Source organism: Protopterus annectens, chromosome 16.part0 (assembly GCF_019279795.1).
Source record: "Protopterus annectens isolate FY-2018-M chromosome 16.part0, PAN1.0, whole genome shotgun sequence".
Classification (NCBI taxonomy): Eukaryota; Metazoa; Chordata; order Ceratodontiformes; family Protopteridae; genus Protopterus; species Protopterus annectens.
In genome coordinates, this window is record NC_056750.1 from 482,755,278 (window position 1) to 482,776,746 (window position 21,469).

The window sequence follows — 21,469 nt, forward strand, 5'->3', positions numbered from 1 at the left end:
CCTCATATGCAGCTTTGCAAATGGTATTATTAGTATGCAAGATGCCATGAAGCCCAAGGCCTGCAGAATTTTTCTTGCAGTTAATTGTTTCTTTGTTGCCATTGTCTTGAAATATTGAGTCAGTTGTAGTTGTTTGTCTGGCGTAAGATAAGTCTTCTGGGCCATTGTATTCAAGCTGGCACCCAGGAATGTCATTATTTGTGAGGGTACTAATTTTGACTTCTTTTCGTTTACTGTGCACCCCAGGCAGTTTAGTAGATGCTTTACAAAGGCCAGATGATGTAAGAGAATGTCTTTGCTTTCTGCTTGGATGAGGCAGTCGTCCAGGTATGGATATATTTGAATTCCTCTTTGTCTGCAGTATGCAATTACTGGTGCCAGGCATTTTGTAAAGACTCTGGGCGCAGTAGATAAGACAAAGGGCAGTGCAGAGAATTGGTAATGGGTTGAACCTGCAATGAAACAGAGGTATCTTCTGCAACGTTGTCTGATAGGGACATGCAGGTATGCCTCCTTGAGGTCCAACATTACTAGCCATGCTTTCTTGCCCAACATGGGAAGAAGCTGCTGTAGTGTTAGCATCTTGAATTTGAGTACTTGTAACTAAGTGTTTAGAATTGAAAGGTCCAGAATAGGTCTCCAGGCATTGTCCTTTCTGGGCACTAAAAAGAGTCTTGAGTAAAATCCTTGGCCTTGCTCTCGTCTAGGTACCAGTTGAATGGTTCTCATGTCCATGAAAGCTGTAATTTATTTTTGTGCCTCTGCCCATTGATTTTGTGGCAGGTTTGGCATTCCTCTTTTCTTTGGCAAGGTGTGAAAATGGAATCTGTATTCTCGTAAAATTATGTCTAGGACCCATTTGTCCTTTGTGACAATGTGCCAGTTGTCTGCAAAAAGTGCGAGTTTTCCCCCCAAGGGGGCTGCCAAGAGAGTATTGCTTGGCCAGATGAGGTGCAAGTTATTGAGTTTGCCTTCTGGTGGATTGAGACCTGTCTTCTCCTCCCTTCTGTGTTGCAGTGCCCCATTGGCGAGGTTTATACTGGGCTTGTGGTTGTCCTCTGCCCCTTGGGCGTCTGTATTTACCCCTCTGTGGTCTGTCAGTAGCTGGAAAGGACCAATTTTTTGTTGGCCAGTTTCTGCTGAAGCGAGGGGGTTGTACCTGCAGGAAATCTTTGACTGTCTGCATAGATTTTGCCTTATCCTCCATTTTCTTTAAAACTTCTTCTGCTTTAACTCCAAAAAGAACATCCTGCTGTAAGGGAGCATCCAGTAGTTTTGCTTTAACATGATCAGGCAGAGTCTGTTCCTTTAACCAAGCATGCCTGCGTATAACAGACCCAGTGACAGCTGCTCTGCAGGAGGCCTCCAAAGAATCAAACCCACATTGTAAGGTATGTTTGCCCACCTGCTCAGCATGTACTACTTTCAATTCAGATTGTCGAGGGAGAGTGGTTATTCTTTGCTTTAACTGAGAGATTAGGAATTGCTGAAACTTAAGCATGTGAAATTGGCAATTCAGTGCCCTCATAGCTAGTGTGGCTGAGGTGTAAACCTTTTTCCCCCACCTGTCTAGTGCTCTGGAATCCCTCTCAGAAGGTACTGGGTTTTTAGCCATAGAAGCCTTAGCCCCCTTGGGACCCTGGGAGATAGTCTCTGGGTCAGCTACAGGGCTTTTGTAAAGAAATTTGTAGGAATCAGGCACTCTATAGTATCTGTCAGGCTTAGCCGGAGCAGGAGGTAGAGAGTCTGGGTTGAAACTGGATTCTAAATAAACATCATCCACAATGTCCAAAACTGGTGGGATGGCTAGTGGTCTATGTTGGGGGAGTAAAAGAAACTCTCTGAGCCTTTTCTTCGAGTCAGAGTAATCCTGACCTTCCCAGTGAAAATGTTCCCTCATAGTGTGTAAAGTTTCCCCAAAAGAGTAGTCTTCAGGAGGAGAAGCTGAGGGAAGAGAGTCCTCAGCATCAGAATCTTCATAAGGAGAGAAGGAGTAATCTTGGTCCTCAGAGGAGTCTGAAGAAATGGACACTTGTTCAGAGGATGCATAATCTTCCTCTTGTCTAGGCCTTTTGTCAGGAGGGGGCTGGGAACACCTGATTAGAGAAATCAAATCTTCAGCCATTTTGAGCATCTGTTTCTTAGGCATAGGGCCTTGAACAGGAGACTGAAGTGCAGTCCTTTTAGATTTAGTAGGAGTCTTCGACCGATGTCTTTTGTAGCAATGTCGTCGGATGGGCCTGAACTAAATGGCAGTGTCGGCCTGGTGCATTCCGCCAAAAGTTCCATAGCGGTCTCGGGTTCCAGATCTGCGGTAGTCAGGGGCTGCGTCGGAGCCTCACTGAGGACCGGAGAACTGGAGACCGGATCAGCCGAGGCCTCGGAATCTGGCTTAGGCCTGGGCTGTCTGTCCTTATCCTTGCATTTTTTGTGCACGCCAGTAGTCGGTTGCTCCGACGGCATGGTGTAGTTAAATTTCCTACCGAAGTAGTGTCGTGCAAAATCAAAGCGTCTTTTAATAGTACGCTTATTAAACCTAGCACAAAGACGACAAGTAGTGACATCGTGGTCTGGGCCTAGGCAAGGTATGCAATAAGAATGAAAATCCTTATGAGGTATTTGCTTCCCACAAGAAATACAATTGTTAACTTTTTCTGACATCAGTCTGAGGCAAGAAAAGTTTCCCCAACGGGGTACTTAGCTTTATAGAAGACTCCGGTCTGAAATTCGAATTTGAAAATCTCAAGAGTTGGCCGACCGGCACTTGCGAACTGCTTCTGCTTCGGGCACCGCGCGGCAAGAAAGACTGAAGAAAATGGCGTCGGTTGCATTATATATACCCCTGGCGCACTGACATCAGGGAAGAGGCGACAGCAACCGACGCCAGACTAAGACTTTGGAATTCCGGCCGACTGCAGGACCGCCTGACGACAGGATAACCCAAGTGTGATGACTGCAGCAGGGTAACACGATGAACATCAATGTGGTAGCAGGGAAACCAAATTATACAGGCTTGCTGACAGATGGGGCAAGCTCTTCCCTCTCATTAGTCAGGGAACAGCTGGAAACATACAAGGCCACTTTAAGGGCAAAATGACTTTAAGAATGCTTTCAGTATCCAGGCACACGCACCTTCACCCTTTCCTAATGTACTGACACCAAGCTGAAATAATGCAAGGGGCTCTTCTTCAGAAGCCTAGGCTAGACACCCTCAGCCACAGTCTGCTTGACTGACTGCAGCTATGAGTCTAACTGGATCCCCCTCGCAATCTCCAGATGGCCAAGATGAAAATACTTCACACTGTGCTTCTTGCCTGGACAAAAGTACCATGCCCTGTGGATCCTGGTAACGATAATAACTGGAGACTTTTCTCCACTAAAAGTTGGGAAGGAGATCAAAAACATGTGGGTAGTCTAACTAAATGAGCAATATGGGCTCAAGGCATGCTATTCTAGCCTGATGCAAATGTGCCTTTAAGTGCAGGGAAGAAGATGAAAAGAAAAAAAAGGAAACCCTAAGAATAACTCGGAACAGAAATCCCACCTCGTACAAAGTCTGATTTCATGATATGTAATCCATACAGGCGCAACGTTTGTCTTGTAATGCAATAAATCTCAGACCAGTTCATCAAAGGACAAATGTGGCAACATTAGGTTGTTTACATAAAATGTTTCACAAATCAACACAGTACAGCACAGTAGAAGTGGCTCACGAATGTCAAGTGCAGTCACCTTTTCTTCTCCGTACTATAAGCTAGAACACTTCATTAAACAAAGCAAACTAAGTACTTGTTGAGCAACTGTTATTCAGCACCCACACTTGAACAGCATTCATTGGCAGTAATACATGGCTCAGCTTCCACTCGAGAGAGATCTTAAAAGGAAATGAAGAGACTGTGATGCTTACTTTCTCCCCTATCCTCACCTGCTGTGATGAAGCAAATTAAAACATTCTCATCTGTATTTGACTTACAAAAACAATACCAACATGGCAATATGAAATGTCAGCATCAACAATTAAAGGAACACAGAGTCTGGGGTGACTAGAGTTAACTTCAACGGCTTGAACATTACAAGAAAAAATTTTTCTAAGCACTCACTGTAGACATACAGCAAAATCAAGTCAGAAGTAATACTTGTGCAGTGATCCACAAAATAGTATCGCTTCCCTTTCCCAGACTACCTGTTTTAATAAGAAAGACATACTGAGTCTACTGAACCATTTAATTATCAACAAAATAATTAATTAAGCAACAGCTACAAAAATAAACAATTCATTGATTAAAATACCCATCCTCATTATGAACATATAAAGAACATATTTATTCTGATGAGCAAAGATCAACAAATGCTACAATTCATATGCACACACACATGTACACATATATGTATGCATATATCTACACATACATATAATGTTTGTGTATGTACATATATATATATAGATATATATATATATATATATACACACACACATATTTATGTATACACATACCCACAAACATGCATATATATGGGAACACATCACAATGTCGAAAACCTGAAAGATCAAATTTCATATGGTCGAAACCATATGATCGAACTTTCGGAATCCCGACATTGTAAATGGAGATCTGCATATAGCGCAGAATGGGAGATTTCCCTTTTCCTCACTGTAGTGCAATCTCAGAGTTGGACTATTTAAGTAGCGGGGGTGTGGGGGTGCAAGGGGGCTTACCCCCCTGCAGAAACATTTAAATTGTTTTTTTTTTTTTTTTTTTGATTTGTTTGGGAATTTCTATATTCCAAAACATCGATCATATGGTCTCGGTCATATGAAATTCGATGTTTCGGAATTTCGAGATTCTGAAGTGAATCCACACATATGGCGGGACCATATGATCGACATTCGAAATGTCGACCATGGAATAAAAAAAAAAACCCACAACAAAAACTTACTTTCACACTGCTCAACCCCCCACCCCCTGGAACTTAAATATACCAACTCCGAGATCACACTACAGTGCGGAAGATGGAAATCTTTCCATTCTGCACTGTAAGGAGATGCTGGTTCTGCATGATCGAGATTTCGAATGTTGATCATATGGTCTCGGCCATATGGTCTGCGACATTCCGAAATGTCGATAATGTGAAGGGGACCCATATGATATATATATATATATATATATATATATATATATATACACACACACACATACACATTGTGCATATTAACATGCATTAAGGAAATTCAAAGGTTAACCAGTGTGAAAGTAAAATTACATGAATATTTCAAAGTATGTTTTAAATCAGCAGTATGAAAACTAAGAATTACCTGGAAAGTTATTCAAATCCTTACGCAGTTGCATTATTTCACATATCTTTATAAACGTATACAGGAGGCAGGAAGGACTCAAAAAGAAAAAAATGCAGTGCTACATATCAAAATAAAAGCAATCAGCAAACATTTGCAAGCAGCAAAACTTGCTCTTGCTATGTGTTACAAATGTTGTAAGACTGTCTCATGGGGAGTTCAGCACGTTTTAACTACACCAGTAAGTTGACTGCATACAACTAAAAGTAGGATCTTTAGAACTCTTACTACAAAACTCTTTCTGGCTCAGGTATATGAAACTGCCATTCCCTCTAATTAGAAACATGACAGCTGTTTCTTTTCATGGTTTAGGTGAAACTTTTCTGTCATTTAAAAATCTGGCCTTACCTACCATTTGTAGTGTGTGTGTGTGTGTGTGTGTGTGTGTGTGTGTGTGTGTGTGTGTGTCTATACATATATATATATATATATATATATATATATATATATATATACACATACACACATACACTTGCATGCATATACTTGTATTCTTAAATGCGAACCTTTATAAAAACATATACATAACAAAAAAGTTGCATATCTACTAATGTTGAGGTTATAAATATATATCCACAAAAGCATCAAAACGCATTATAATTTATGTTCTATGCCCACACTACTGTGTCCAGTGATGCAGTAATACACAAAGTATACACAACAGCATAATTGTGATAAGCACACAAGGCTTTCAAATATAGAAAGAAACATGGAAGTCAACATGTACTACACAGTAGAGCATAACACCTACCCATAACGCATTATTGTGCTGATGCATGCACACTTAATTTAAAAAATGCTGACAAGGAATGACTGGTATATAGCATCGACAAAATGGATATCTCACATTTATAAGAACACTGTGCAAGTATCACTTTGGCAGTAAATTTGTGAGAAGACTCAGTAGACAGACAAGTACAGCAGCTCTTTTTTAAACACATTTCTGGGTTGCACATCCACCCTCGGCGGCTCAGTGGTTGTAAAATGCAGTTTTATGATAATTTCTATTTGTGCATCCTTAATTCCCCTAATCACATCTACAGACATACATTACTGCCAAAAATCAAAGCAATGTCTTTCAGCTTTTTCTGTTGGGGGGTCACCACAGTGGATCACCAGTCCACAGATTGATTGGCAGTGGAGTTTTTACATTGTTGAATTGCCAACCTGGCACCCAACCTTCCTGCATGTCTTTAAAACTCACTTGACTGCAGGGAGGACATGCAGAATCCGAACAGAAGGCTCTCCAGCCGAGAATCGAACTGGAGAACCTTTTGCTGTGAGGCGACAACTGCCAAAAATACTAGGCTTATTTAACAGACACTGCACTACTACTACATGAAGGAAAACTGCTTACATATAAATCTGATCCAAAGGATTTAATTTACTGACAAGTATAACAATAACACAAATGTAGACTCAGTTACCTTGCAATTTAGAGTCAAACATTGAAAATGTGTTATACTCTACTCCAGTCTCGAGCGTAAACCCAACAGCTTTGTTATTTATATACATCTTTTATGACAAAATATTTATCACAATTTATTGCTGAATGACTTTTGTTTCTGGTTTTCACTTGCACAATATTCCCTGAATATACCTCCACAGTATTCACATGCATTTCACTGGTACAGCTTCTCTGCCTCCAGAATATTTGGCTTCTTTGAAACATATCTGATCAAGACACATCCTTGCATAATGGCCACTTTCTATACACAGCCTGCATGCTTGATTTTAATCAGTCCTACACCCACATCTTAAGCACTGGGGTACAACTTTTTTCCTGTTTTCTTGTTATGAGGTATCATCTTGGATAGCTTTAGGAAATCACATAATGGGTCTTCAGTTTTTATTTTCATAGCTTTTAAGCTGTGTTTTCTCCTCAATCTCAGGTTCATTATTGATTCTAAAATGTCTACAGCAACACGCACATCTGAGGCGTTCTCTACTGAGAGATTTGACTCTCTCAAAACCAATAAATTGGAAAAAGAGTATACACAATTTATTTAATCTGGAACTGATCTGGTACTTAAGCTGTTCTTTGTAATCATATGCCCCATGTCACAATTCAGTCATACATCCATCACTTTTCTTAACCTCCTTGTTCTTGGTTAAAAAAAAAAAAGTGTTGCATAAAGCAGGCTCTTCGAAGGTTTGCAGAATGCCTGGAAGTCATCTTTTAGCCCTGCCAGAATGCTCTCCTCCTCTTTATCTAGAGCAAACATATTAAAAATATACTGATGGCTTCCACACCTACAATAGGATAAAAAAACACTTTGGACTTTCTTTAGTTTGTCATTTTAGCCACTCTCAGTGAAATACAGCTCAAGCTCTGTATCCATGTCTTATTTTCTGACAGGTTCGCTTGCAAATTAGGATATGTTGAAGGTAAAATCATAGCCATATTAAACAAACCCTGAATATAAGCTTCACAAAAAAGTACAGTTTTGTACCTACCATAAATGTAGATGTCCGAGAGGAATGCATCTGCAGTCCTAACAAATGGGTTGTCCTGCCTCAGGCAGCCCTTCGGTCGGCCGGATTCCAAAGTCTGGGTCTGGCCTCGGCTGATGTCGCACTTCACCCGACGTCACTGCTACTGTCGATTGGGTATAAAGGCATCAGCCGACACCATTTTCCTCAGTGTTTCTTGCCCCAGATGCCAGGTGCCCTCTAGGAAGGCTAAATTTGGATAAATGCAAATGATTCCAAATAGTAGAGAGCAAACAACAAATAAACATGTATGTACATATATACAAGCAAATACACCATAATAGATTCCCCCAGCTAGCTACAAGATGGGCAAATACCCTAGGAGTACCACAGAGGGGAAGGAGGGCGGGTAATCCTGACTGCAGATGCATTCCTCTCGGACATCTACATTTATGGTAGGTACAAAACTGTACTACGTCCTTCAAGGATGCATCTGCAGTCCTAACAAATGGGTAGAATACCATAGCCAAACTGGGGGAGGAGGCACTAAGAAGATTATGGTGTAGTTAAGATCCCTTGCAAAACAGCAGTGGCAAAACCTGCTCGGGATCTGGAGTATAAAGGCAGATTATAATGCTTGGCAAATGTATGCACGGAGCTCCAAGTAGCAGCCTCTAAAATGTCTTTGGTAGCCACTCCTCGTAAGAAAGCTGTAGTAGTGGCTGTAGCCCTTGTGGAGTGAGGTCTGATGTTTTCTGGAGTTGTCTTCTCATGAAAGGAGTAACAAAATCTAATGCAATTTCCTATCCATTTTGAGATTGTCTGTTTTGAAATTGCTTTTCCTTCCATTCCTGCTGCATATGCTACCAGAAGCTGGTCAGTTTTTTTATTGCTCTTGGTTCTGTCCAGGTAGTAGCGCAATTGTCTGTGTACATCCAAGGTGTGCAGCAGTCTTTCCCCCCTGTTCTGTGGGTTGGGGAAGAATGTTGGTAGGTGGATAGCTTGGTTCAATGATACCCTGGAGACCACCTTTGGCATAAAAGTAGGGTTAGTTCTCAAGGACACTCTATCCTGATGGAAGATAAGGAAGGGCTGTACTGCCATTAATGCCTGTAATTCAGAAACCCTTCTTGCTGAAGTGATTGCAAGCAGGAAAGCAGTTTTCCAAGATAAGAACTGTAATTCTGCTGTTGCTGCTGGTTCAAAAGGGGAGTGTTAACTTTTCCAGCACAAAGTTCAGGTCCCATGTAGGCAGAGGTGGCTTCCTTGGAGGCTTTACATTTTTAATTCCTCTCAGAAACTGCCTGAGTAGAGGATGAGAGAAGACTGGAGGATCCATGTTGTATTCTGCTGAAATGGCTGATGCATGAATCTTGATGGAGGAGTAAGACAGGCCATTGCGGAAAAGTTCTGCTAAATATTCCAGGATGTTAGCTATGTTTGCCAATGATACATTTTCTCCTTTTGCTGCACTCCAAATGAGGTATCTTTTCCATTTTGCTGAGTAAGTCTTCCTTGTGGAGGGTCTGCGAGCCTCCAGGATAATGTCTTTAACCCTCTGAGATAGTTCTGGGTTATTTTGTTTCATGTAAGATTCCAAGCAGCTAGCTGCAGTGTTTTCAAGTTTGGATGCAGGATCTTGAAGTTGTTCTGTGTTAGCAGCAGAGGAACTAGAGGTAGAGGCCATGCCTGTGTCCGAGACATACTTCTCAGAAGCGGGTACCAATGCTGCCGTGGCCAGTCTGGAGCTATCAGTATGATCCTTGGGTGCTCTTCTTTGATCTTCAGTAGCACTTTGTGCATCAAAGGTAGAGGTGGGAATGCATATGCTGTTAGGTTTCCCCAACTGAAGGATAGGGAGTCCACCTTCCAAGCAAGTGGGTGGTATGTCCTTGTGCAGAATTTTCTCAATTGGTGGTTGTGTGGGGATGCGAACAGGTCTATTTCTGGTAGGCCCCATTTCTCTGTAATGGTTCTGAAGATGTCCGGATGCAGCATCCATTCGTGGGCATCCGTGGTAGTTCTGCTTAATGTGTCTGCTAATATATTTTCTTTTCCTGGCACGAATAAGGCCTGTAGCTGAATGTTGAGGTTCAGGGCCACATTCCACAGGTCCATTGCCATCCGGCATAGAGGATATGAATGTGTGCCTCCCTGCTTGTTGATATACCACATAACTGTGGTGTTGTCCGTCCTTATCAGTAAATGACCCTGTTGAAGAAACGGTCTGAATGTCTGAATTGCCTGTTTCACTGCCAGCATCTCTTTTTGATTTATGTGTAGGTTGAGCTGGTCTTGTGTCCATAGGCCTTGTATGCACTTGTCTGCCAAGTGTGCCCCCCAGCCGAGGTCCGAGGCATCCGTGGTGATAGTCTGGCTTGGGTGAGGGCTGTGGAAAGGCAGTCCTTTGTTCAACTGACAGGCCTGAGCCCACCACAGGAATTCCTGTTTCAGGCATGGAATTATTGGGATTTGGGTTTCTAGGCTGTGCTTGTGCTGAGACCATAAATTCCTTAGGTACCATTGCAACTTCCTCATATGCAGTCTGGCATGTGGGATCAATATTATGCAGGATGCCATATAACCCAGGGCTTGCAGGAGTTTCCTTGCTGTAAGCTGGTTCTGCGTTGTTAAAGCCTTGAAGTAGAGTGGTAGTTGCTTTTGCTTTTCTGCTGTGAGAAATGCCATTTGATTTGATGTGTCCAGTTCTGCACCCAAGAATGTGATCCTTTGGGATAGTACCAGCCTTGACTTTTTTATGTTGACTGTGTATCCCAAGGCCTGCAGTAGGTGAATGACCTTTTCCAAATCTTTTGTTAATTTGATCTTGTTGTCTGCTTGTAGCAGGCAGTTGTCCAGGTATGGATAAATTTGAATTCCCTGAAGCCTGCAATGAGCAATTACTGATGCCAGGCATTTCGTGAATACTCTGGGCGCAGTAGATAAGCCAAAGGGCAATGCTGAGAATTGATAATGCTCTGATCCTGCAAGAAATCTGAGGTATCTTCTGCAATCTGGTCGAATAGGGACATGCAGGTATGCCTCCTTGAGATCTAGAGTCACCAGCCAAGCCTCCTTGCCCAGCATGGGAAGAAGGTGCTGTAGGGTCAGCATTTTGAATTTTGGAACAATGAGATATGTGTTGAGAGCGGACAGGTCGAGAATAGGCTTCCATTGATTTTCTTTTCTTGGCACCAGGAAAAGTCTGGAATAAAATCCTTGCCCTTGTTCCATAGCCGGTACCTTTTCTATGGCTCTCATCCTTAGTAAGTGTTTGATTTGTCCTAGAGCGTTTGTCTTTTGGTTTGGTGGTAGGTTTGGCATTCCTCTCTTCCTTGGTAGAGTATGGAAGTGAAACCTGTAACCTTTGTCTATTATCTGTAAAATCCATTTGTCTCCTGCAATGTAATGCCAGTTTACTGAAAATAAGGCTAGCTTTCCGCCTAAGGGTGCTTCCAGTTGTTCCCTGGTAGGCGGTATCAGAGCCAAGTCACTGTGACTGTCCTGTGGAAGTGGTAGTAGCCGGATCTGCGGGAGTACTTCTCTGGTTGTTAGGCTGCCACTGACGTCCCCTGTTGGAACCTCTGGATTGACCTCTGCCTCTTGAGCGCCTATTTCTGCCTCTCTGTGCTCTGGTGTCTGGAAAGGACCAATTCTTCGAAGGCCAATTTCTACTAAACCTAGGAGGCTGGACCTGGAAGAAGTCCTTGACTGTTTGGACAGATTTTGCTTTTTCCTCCACCTTCTTTAATACTTGCTGTGCAGGGGAACCAAACAAACTGTGCTTCTCCATGGGAGCATCTAGGAGCTTTGACTTTACATGGTCTGGTAAGGATTGCTCTTTTAACCATGCATGCCTTCTGATCACTGTACCAGTCATAGCTGATCTAAAGGAAGCCTCCAGTGCATCATAGCCGCATTTCAAGGAATGATTACTGACCTGCTGAGTGTTATGTACCAAATCCTGCAGGGACTTACGGTCTATAGGTTCAGGAGAGGATAGTTTTTTATTTAACTGATCTAACAAAATTCCTGATACTGAATCATGTGGAATTGACAGTTTAAAGCCCTAGCGAAAGAGTAGCAGAAGTATAAACTTTTTTACCCCATCTCTCTAATGCTCTAGATTCTCTTTCAGAGGGGAGGGGGTTTTTGGCAGTTGCTACAGCTTTGGGGCCCTGAGAAATAGTTTCTGGATCTGCAATAGGAGCCTTATACAGGTGATAATGTGTGTCCGGGACCCTGTAGAATCTGTCGGGCTTAGCAGGGGCCGGAGGAAGAGAGTCAGGGGCAGTACAAGCATCATTGAATGCATCATCCACAACTGTTAGTACTGGAGGAATGGCTAAAGGCCTATGCTGTGGCAAATGCAAAAAGGTCCTGAGCCGTTTCCTAGAATCTGAGAAATCCTGGCCCTGCCATTGAAATTGTTCCCTCATAGCATGCAAGGTTTCCCCAAAGAAAATTCCTCAGGAGGAGAGGCAGAAGGAATGGAGTCTTCTGCGTCAGAATCCTCATATGGAGAATAAGGGCCTTCTGGAGGATTTGAGTTGTCTGAATCATCCGAAGAATAATCTGTAGAAACTGGTTCAGGGGGCTCTGCTCTAGGCCTCTTCTCTGGAGGGGGATGAGAGGCCCTGTCAGGGTGAGGTTGGGATCCCCTGATCAAAGAAATGAGATCCTCTGCCAGGCTAAGCATTTGGGAACTAGAGCTAGGCCTGTGTGTGGGGGTTTTAGAAGGCAAGGCCTTAGAAGATTTAGCTGCTTTAGCCCCAGAGAAAGCCTTGATAGACATGGATGCAGGGGGCCTAGCAGCTCCACGTGCAAGAGTGGATATGTCTAAAGGAATAGTATCTGATAAATCCTGGGCGCCTGCTACAGCAGGAGAAATTTCAGTAGCAGATTCAGCCATGCTGTGTGAGGCCTCGACTGCAGGAGGAATGCTTTCGGCCGAAGGAAGAACCGAGGACTCGGTTTCAGCCAAAACCGAGACACTCGCGGTTGGTTTAACCGTGGTTTCGGCCGAAACCGCGGACCGCGAGTGTCGGTCCTTTTCCTTACGCTTTTTAGCTAATTGGGAAGTCGGAGTCTCCGACGGCATTTTGTAAGCAAAAGCGGGACCAAAAAACTCCTCTGCAAACTCTGACCGACGTCTAAGTGTTCATCGGTTGAAGGAAGCACAGGCTAGAAAAACTGCTACGTCGTGGTCTGGGCCTAAGCAAGAAAGGCAGTAAGAGTGGAAATCCTTATGAGGTATTTGTTTCCCACAAGATAAACAATTATTTACTTTTTCTGACATCGGCTGAGGCAAGAAAGAGTCCCCAACGGGGTACTTAGCTTTTTAGAAGTCTTCGGTAGTAGAAATCTCTGGATCTGACCGACCGGCACTTGCGAACAGCTTCTGCTTCGGGCACCGCGCGGCGAGAAAGACTGAGGAAAATGGCGTCGGCTGATGCCTTTATACCCACTCGGCAGTAGCAGTGACGTCGGGAGAAGTGCGACATCAGCCGAGGTCAGACCCAGACTTTGGAATCCGGCCGACCAAAGGGCTGCCTGAGGCAGGACAACCCATTTGTTAGGACTGCAGATGCATCCTTGAAGGACATCTGCTGAGTCATATGCATATAACACAAGGAAACTATCAGTCTAAAGCAAATTCTTCAATGAAAAATGTGTGTGAAAAAATTAAATGCACACAGAGATATTTCTCATAGAAAACTGCATGGTTGTAAAACAAAGGACATCCATTCAGCAGGTAGAGAGAGCAAAACAAATTATAGAACTGGTGTCTGGGTTCAGTGAAAATGAAATAAGTAAATTACTAACCCTGTTATATCAAGTTCTATTCTAAAACCACATTCAATTTTCCAGACCAAAGTTCTGACAATCCAGAAAAAAATTGATGATAGTAGGGAAAACATCAGCATGGATACGAGACATTAGAATACACAAGACAAGAAAGATCCATGGTGCTCCTTCATAGTTTACTCAAGTGACAACTCATTAAACCAAGTTATTTTACCTCCTTAAAAGTATACTGCAATGGCTAAAAATCCAATAGCACTTATCAAAAACAGCAAGAACATTTCCCTAGATTTCTTCCCAAATATACTCTTGTACATTTAAGTACCATCTTATTCCCAGAGAATACCCAAGTCACAGGTCAGGTTGGGCTAATCCAATCAACAAAAATAAAACTGAATATTAGTATCACCCACTGCTTTACATATAATTTTCAAACTAGAACTTCAGCTTTATTACAAAACTTATACCCTAACATGGGAGGTTGGCATAATGGCTAAGGTGGGTTTGATTCTCACATGGAGTAATTGGCTAGGCTTATAATGTCCCACAAGGGCAGTTAGCCTAGTACTAATCTATGAACAACCATACATACATACAAATATTTCAAGCACGGACATTAATGCTCTTTTAGCCTGCCAATATATCAAAACATTTGTTCACATAAGTGTCCAAGCTGCTCTTAAAAATATCTAAACTAGTGCTCGCTTTAGTGTACTTTGGTAGTTTATTCCACTCATCAGCTACTCTCTCAGAGAGCCAATTAGTACATATCCCGATGGAGTCACCTGTATAGGTTGTCTGATGATTCTCTAATACTTTTTGAAAACCCCAAACATTCCCAGAGGTAGTTGTCTCTAAATGTCCTATATAACTGAACAAGGTCTCCTCTTAAATATCAGTATGATACACTGTACAAGTCCAGATATTTTAGTATTTCATAACTTAAATTTTCACATCCATTGAATCTTGGTACATTTCCACTGTACTCTTTCCAGCTTACTCATGCTTGTTTTCTTATAACGTTTTCAAATTGTTATTCCATACTCACGTTTGGGGCTAATGTAATAAACAATGACTTCACCATTTGGGATTTCCTAAACTTTATAAATCATTTTATACAACCTATACTTCTATAACTATCATTATCCAATTAGTTGATATGATTAGAAAAACTCAAAGGTGATCTCTTTAAATCTGTCTCTTTTATTAAATATTCACCTTTCAATTTATGTCTCCCAAATCTCATATGTTTAGTTTCTTATGCATTCATCAGCATATTATTCTCTTGGGGCCAAATGGTCAAGTTCTTTTGCAGACATGTGCTATCTAACACGTAATCAATTTACCCAATTTAAAGTTATCTGCATTCAAACTGCAGAACATCTCAGATGAAAAAGATAGATCTGAAAGATGGAATCTAAACAAGTATGGGCCAAGGACAGAGTCCCATGGGACACCCTAAATGTAACCAAGAATATGCACGATACATGCCATGTCCTATTTGTAAGCCATGCAATTACCCATCTTATCAAGAGTACATCAATACCTAGTAATGCTAATTTATTCATTAGTGTTTTGTGTATGACTCTGTCAAATACTGAAGTTAAAATCTATATAAATGACAGCACAATGTTTTTCATTTCATTCATAACTATTATACGGTTATGAAACATTCTTATATAATGTTCACTGTTTTTTAAAAATTGTTTTTAAATGTCCTTGAGTAACTTATATGTAAGAAACCAGATTTTATGTATATATTTATGAACTTGCTCTTTAAAATTAATTAATTAATGGGAGAAGTTTTTAATTGGTTGACTAAATAAGGGATTAATCGAATGTGGTATAAATACAAAGAAGTTATGTGCTTACCATAATGTTACTTCTGTGTTTTTGATCTTCATTCATTCATAACTGATGGGTGTGTCGGTTCCATCCTCGGAACAGAGTCATCCTTATACCAAGCTCGCGTCAGCCAAAAAACTCTTGAGCTAAGCAAACACGTAGTGCCTCTCTCCATGTCACCTCACATAAGAAAGAAAGCGGAGTCTTTTTCTGAGCAAATTCCCCAATACATGATTAGGACCAAATCCAAACATCCAGCAACCTTTGGAGGGGGGAAGGAGGGAGGGATGTAATGAATGAATGAAGATCAACAACAAAGATTGAACGTTATGTTAAGAACATCATTTCTTTCTCTGATGTTATTAATCTTCATTCATTCCTTACTGATGGGACAGAGTCCCTAACTATTTTGCGTCTTGGCAGGCCCTATGGAAAAATGCTCCCAAGTATCACTGAACCAAAGGATGCTCTCCCACCTGGAGACCAAATCCAATTTGTAATGAGTGACAGAGGTCTGAGGGGTAGCCCATGTGGCAGCTGCACAGATATCATCCATGGAAGTCCTTGAATGGAAGGCAACAAAAGTCACTACCAATCTGGTTGAATGTGCTTTGATCTTACCCTGTAGAAAAGTTTTGTTATGCTGGTAGGTGAAGCATATGCAGTTTCTTAACCACTTAGATAAAGGCAGTTTAGAAACAGATTTATCCAGATTTGGTCCTGAGTAGGATGCGAACGACTGCTTGGATTTCCGTAGTGATTTAGTTCTGCCTAGATAGAATCTTAGTTGTCTATGTACATCCAATAAGTGAAGGTAGTTTCCTCCTTTATTTGATAAGTTTGGAAAGAAAACCGGTAGGTCAATTGCCTGATTAATAGTCAAGCTTGAAATAACTTTGGGCAGGAAAGAAGGATTAGTCCGGAGTGATACCCTGTCCTTATGAAAGACCATATAAGGATGTTTTATGCACAAGGCTTGGAGTTCAGACATTCTTCTTGCTGAGGTGATGGCTATAAAGAAAAGGGACATCCGGATAAAAAATTTTTATCACAAGTGGCAGCAGGTTCGAAAGGAGGTCTAGTCAATGATTGTACGTGTAAAGACAAACTCCAAGGTTCGACTGGTTCTCTGACAGGTGGTCTGATATGTGAGACCCCTTTCAAAAAGGTTTTACAAAGATGGTGGGAAATTAAAGACAAATCTTGGAATCAGTTGTGGAAACTTGATATGGCATCAAGTGTACTATAACACTGGAGGCCGACGCCTCCGAATGAAAAAGGTTTGACAAGTAATTCAGTACTGCAGTAACTGGAGCTGAACAGGGGTCCAGTTCTTTCTGTGGAGACCAAATCTGGAATCTCTTCCACTTGTTATGATAAATTCTCCTGATGGATGGTTTGTGAGAAGCCAGAACGATGTTACCTACAGGGGAGGAAAGGTTATTCTGCCTGGCAACCACTGGAAATGGAGAAACCAAGCTGTCAGCTTGAGACTCGATATGTCTGGCTGTATCAACCCCTGCAGGTGAGACAGCAAGTCCGAAGTTGGATCCAGAATCCATGGTTGATGAACTAGATGAGGCCAAAGAAAGGGAACCAAACTTGTCAGGGCCAATAGGGTGCAATGAGGATTACTCTGCTTCTCAACCGACTGGCCTTCTTTATTCAGTGTGGGATCAGAGGTAGAGGGGGGAAAGCATAAAGAAGTCCCATGGGCCAATCGTGTATTACAGCATCCCTCGAGGACTCCCCCTGCAGGAGGATTAGGGCTAAGTAGCTGCTGCATTTGTGGTTTGCTGGCAAGGCGAAAAGATCGCAGCAAGGCTGACCCCAGCGGTTGAAAATATTCGCCGCTATGGTCTGAATGGGGGACCACTCATGAGGCAGGAGGATGCATCTGCTCAGTTTGTCTGCAATCACACTGGAATCCATGGGAATGTGCATTGCTATGAGAAAGCGAATGGAAGCTATCACCCATTGGCAAATCCTCATGGCTTCTCGACATGACGGGTAAGACTTGGTTCCCCCTTGTTTGTTGATATACCAGACCGCTGACATGTTGTCTGACTGGATAGCAATTGTCCATGACCAAGGGCAGAGTGGAATGCCTGCAATGCTAGAAGCACTGCCCTCAGTTCCAGGACACTGATGTGCAGATTGGCCTCCACTGGTGACCAAGTACCTTGGACTGTCTGCCCCTGGAAGTGCCCCTCTCACCCGGTCAGAGAAGCATCCATGGTCACTATGGCCTTGGGCTGGGGAGGGGGGCGACTCCATGAAACTTTGTCTGGATTCATCCACCAAAGTAAATCTTGCTTGCATCGGTTCGTTATGCGGACTTGGAAAGACAACGGATGAATCGAAGGAGACGACTGTGCTAGCAGTAGCCACTGTAGTAATCTCATGTGTAATCTTGCCAGTGGAACTATTGTTATTGATGCTGCCACTGATGAGTAATTGAAGGACTGCCCAAGCTGGAACTTTGTCTTGAGAGAGTATCACCCAGAGTTGAGAGGTTAATCCTTGCCGTCTGTGAAGGGGGAAGGAGACTAGGCAAGACTGCCCCTATGAATTCCAAAATTCAAGAAGGAATTGACATGCATTTCTGTTTTTTTTAATGGAGATCCCCAAAAATTCTGCTAGGTTTAGGGTATACTGTGGTGCTGTAACCAATAGGCGCTTGGTGGGGGTGGTAAGGAGCCAATCATCTAGATACAGAAACACGTGGAATCCTTGCAGTCTCAAGTGAGTTGTTACCACTGCCATACATTTGGTGAACATTCTGGGGCCGTACAGAAACCAACGGGCAGTGCTCGAAATTGGTAATGATTGGCTCCCACCCAGAAGCGGAAGAATCCTCAGGAGCATTTGTCCATTTTTATATGGTAATACACATCCTGAAGATCTATTGAGCACATCCAATAGTCTTTCTCCAGGAAGGGTAGAATAGACTGAACCATGACCATCCAGAATTTTGTTTGAAAGACAAATTAGTTCAGAATGCTGATGTCCAAGAATGGCATCCATTCCCATCTTTTTTGCACTAAAAAGAATCTTGAGTAAAATCCGGATCCTACTTGGTCTGGTGGGACTGTTTGGATGACTCTCTTTCAGAGCAGCTTTTGTATTTCTTGAACTGTTGCTTCCCTTTGACTGGGTGGAAAGTCGGAAATGCACCTTGGGGGCTTGGGCAAGCATTGAGGTGGATGTGATAACTTCTGGCAATTAACGTCTGCACCAAAGAGTCTGTGGATATGGTTTGCCAGGCAAGTTGGTGCAGAGAGAGAAGTCATCAGGCCGCTCTTCGGGAGCACTGGTAGGGCTGTCCCGAGAAAGAATCTCTGGATCCCTGATTATGCGGACCCCCCCTCTGCCTCCGTAAGGTCATCTTCCGGAAGAGTTACCCCCTTCTGCTCTGGGAGGGGGGTAAACTCACGACGCGTGTCACAGAAAGGGCCCTGGGACTTCCTGTCCCACATTTTTCCACTCCTCTGATTCATTGAGTAGGATCGCTAGGAAGTGGAAAAATGCATGCCTATGGCAGACAGGGTCTTGCCGTCCTTTTCACACCTGGCTAACGTGTCTTTCACTTTCAGGCCAAAGAGGGAAGAAGCTTCCACTGGAGCATTAAGAATGGAAGACTTAAAAGGGTCCATAAAAACACAAAGGCGCATCCAGGCATGACATCTCATGACAATATCTGAACCCGCAGCTCTAGTCGCCTCTTTAGTAGTGAAAGAGATTAACCGCATGGAAGAACTGGATATAGATTCCAGGGATGCAAGCTGTGAGGCAACTTTGTCCCGTACCTCATCAGAAACTGCTCCTGCTAAGGTTCCAGAGAGTTCAGAGATTAGGTCTCTCTGGAAACTGGTAAAGCGTGCCAAGTAATTTAAGGACCGAATGGCAAAGGTCGATGAGGCAAACACTCGCTTCCCTAACCTGTCCATCGCCAGAGACTCCTCTGTTTGGGGGTGGATAGTATGGCTCTCCTTGGTGAGCTCTTTTTTAGTGGTCACCGCCACCACCACAGCGTCTTCTTGTAGGCCTTTGGATCAGTGTGGACTTTATTCCAGCAGGGGCAGAATTTTGTCTCGTCTCTGGGGGATTGGTTCAACAGTATCAGGACTCTTCCATGCATGCTGCATGATGAGTTGGACTAGTTTGTCTGCAGACGGGGTCACTCAAGAAGTAGAGGGTCGCGCACGAAAAGCCTACAAGAATATGGACACCTCAGACGAGGGGTTGGTGGGCTTCCAGCCTCCCCGCTGTTTTAAGATTTCGAGTATGCCTCTGAAGGAAACATCCTCAGGGGATGACCCTGGGGACCCAATCAACTTCATCTTAGTCCACATCTTTTATGAGGGACTCTTCGGGGGAGTCAACATGCTTCCTCTTGCACGGTCTCTTGCGTGGTACCTCCTCGGTGGGAACATCCGTAAAGGACTCAGAAGAGAGGGTGCCCTGCCATAGGGTATCTTGAGGCTCTTGTGCTCAAGGTCCTTAAGTGGTGCACTGTCAGCTGCGTACCAGAAGGAGTAAATGTATGGCACTCCAACGCAGAGGGAACCATCTGTGCGCCTGTGGATGCAAGGGCCCTTTCCATCACCTGGAAATCTGTCCCGCCCGAAGAGGGATGAGAGCCCAGAATAAAGAAGGACAACCTCGGAACCGGAATTACACCCCGCTCCAACGAGCTCTCTCCCAGGGAAAGAGCCCCATGAGGATTTGGTGCTGCCAAAAAAACAGGAACCGTAGCGGACACTGTAGAAAAAATGGGTGCCACACTAAGGGTCACAGTGTCGGCAGTCCAGCCACGATCCCGAGGATGGCTTGGCTCCGAATGAGTCGATGGCCAAAGGGTCGGCTCCAAAACCACAGTGAGGTCTACCAATGGTACCAAAGAAGCTGGAACTGGGACAGGCATCAGTGTCATGGGCTTCCATACCTCTAAGGAGGTCAAAGGAGGAGTATATGTAAGAGTCCGTGGGGAAAAACCCTTGGCTCCAGGTGGGAGGGAGGGTTTAACAGGGGTTGTGATTCCTTTGACTGCCAGAAGCTGGTCAACAAGTCTCACCACATTAAATTCTGAGTGGCTCCTGGAGGAGCGGGTTGATATCCTCGATGGAGAGTCATGTTGCTCCAAGAAGGGGCTGCACTGCTGACCAAAGAAAGGGTCTGCCATGGGGAATATCAGGTCCAAGGGGCTGTTTCTCCTTTCTACACCGTGGTCTTGTGACCAGTAAGATGTATACGGAGGGGGAAAGTGACCAGTGTAGGCTAAACTATTTTCTGGTGCTGAAAGGGAGATTGGAGTCACTGTAGTAATTAAAGGCATGGTAGATGCAGTAGTCTTGATTGATTCCGTGGGTGGTACCGAGCTGGATACTTGCAGTTCTGGAACCAAGGATGGCACTGTGGATGGGGGTTGAGACCCTGTTGCTGAAATTGCTTGTGTCAATTTTGGAATTTTGGCCTTCGGTTCCGAAGACTTAGAGTCAGTGCCATGGGGTGAAAATGGAACCGAATGGCTCTTACGTTTGTGTTTTTTCTTGGGAGGGGGTGAACCCTCCGACCCAGAAATAGACTCCACAAAAGGAGTTTTTAGTAGGCCCTTGAGTATTAGTTTGTTTTTCTTCTCGTTAATCGTGTGAGAACTAAAAGCTTTACAAATTTTGCACAGAGGTTGTATAGATAGATGAGGAATACCCAGATAGTACATCCAAGAGGTATGGGCATCCGAACTTGGCATTTTGCAACCACACTAGTCGTATTGTTTAAATCCTGTTTTTCCTTTCTTTTCCGACAGTAGAGAAGAACAATCCAAGAACAGTGACACACTAAACAGATTAACCCACATACACACAAAATTATCAACAGAAAAACTCTAAACTTTTTTCTTTCTTTTTTTTAAACAGCTAACTAGACAGATAAAAATGGGGAAAAGGGGGAATACCAGCAATGGTATTAAGAAATTATCTCAGAGGGTACAGGGTAAGGGCCTATACCAGCGAAGGTACTAAGAATACCCAA

At 43.2% G+C, this 21,469-nt stretch overlaps 1 protein-coding gene across 3 annotated transcripts in view; it reads right to left on the minus strand.

The window, feature by feature from the left end:
• Positions 1–21,469, minus strand: part of MVB12B (multivesicular body subunit 12B) — a 1,443,639-nt gene that overhangs the window by 425,752 nt on the left and 996,418 nt on the right. The window lies entirely within an intron of this gene.